This window comes from Barbus barbus (assembly GCF_936440315.1).
Source record: "Barbus barbus genome assembly, chromosome: 39".
NCBI classification, from domain to species: Eukaryota; Metazoa; Chordata; class Actinopteri; order Cypriniformes; family Cyprinidae; genus Barbus; species Barbus barbus.
The window spans coordinates 11581714-11583171 of NC_136717.1; positions in this window are offsets into that span (position 1 = coordinate 11581714).

A 1458-nucleotide genomic window follows, 5' to 3' on the forward strand; every position below is an offset into this window, starting at 1 on the left:
GCGCGTTCACGTGTCGAGGCGGGGGCGCGCGCTTGGCCTCAGCATCAGCAGTAAAGGACATGAATGAAGCAGGCGAGCAACTCTTGGTGCCAATGAACTGCTGCTTTGCTCTCCTGGCCTGTGTCAGTTTCAGAAAAGGCTGACAGGATGAATGGGAGCTATTAAATTCATTTTTGGCATTTTTGGTTTAATCTACACTGTCAAACCGAGATTTATTCAGCACCTTCAACATTTCTCACTTTATCACAGTTCATTCGCTATAGTTTAGAATATGGTAATAACATATGACAAGAACTCCGAGTTAAACTGTGTCAGAACAAATTCATCTGGATAATGCCAGATTACTTTGATAGAAAGATATTGTATGCAATAAATTAGGTTGAATAGCTGTCAGCTTAAATTTAAGTACACAGTTAGATAATACCAATTTAGGTTGACCAGTTGCCAAGCAATGCTTAATTTTGTTCAGTCTGTGGTGTAAAAAGGTCACATTAGCAATTATAGAAAAAACACTTAAGCAACATGGTCAAGTCAATGTGTCTGAATAATATTTGGTCCCACATTTTTATCAGTTTTACTGGCAGTCCACTGTATGAAGAATTTTTGGGTATAGGCTAATATGTCACAGTTTACTTTATTTTGCTATCCTCACTTAGCTACATAAATGAACTATATAGTGTCCTGCACCCACTATTAAAACAATATCAAAAGTGATGTCTGAATAATTAATTTTTGGTTTGACTGTATGTCAAAATGAGTTGTATAATATTGTAATCATGTACTTAAGTAAATATCTTGGCTGAACTTATGTTAAGCTGTTTTAATGACTTTTAAATGACTTAAAACCTGCCATAATAGTTACTTGTTTAGATTAAAATATTAAAGCAAGAGATTTGTTAAATTGTTATTGCCAAACAGTTACATGGTTTTAAATGATCCAATATTTTGTGCTTCATCATATGTTTTCTCATGTCATTGAGTTAGGCTTCATGTCTTAACCCTATAAAGCCTGCAGGTTTATTATAATTGAAAAATTCATTTCTGGCCTCTAAATTATCAGCACGATCAAAACTTTACTGAAAATCTTGTACACTGTCAAAAAAAAAGAAAGTTGAGCCAACTTAAAAGTTTAAGGCAACCAGCTTCAGCAGATTTTTGAGTTTTCTCAACTTCGTGTTTTAAGTTTAAACAAGTTGAGAAATTTCCTAAAAAATAAGTTGAGAAAACTCATAAATCTGCTGAAGCTGGTTGCCCTAAACTTTTAAGTTGGCTCAACATTTTTTTTTTTTTACAATGTAGACAATCTTCTTGCCTTCTGCCCTGTTTTTGACCAAATAAAACACCTTTACACTTTTAAAAATGTCTACTTTCAGGTTGTGTGAATATTTAATGATTTATAAAAGAATAACTTTTATTTTAATATTTTGAAATCAACACTTACTGTACTGAAGCAACTTA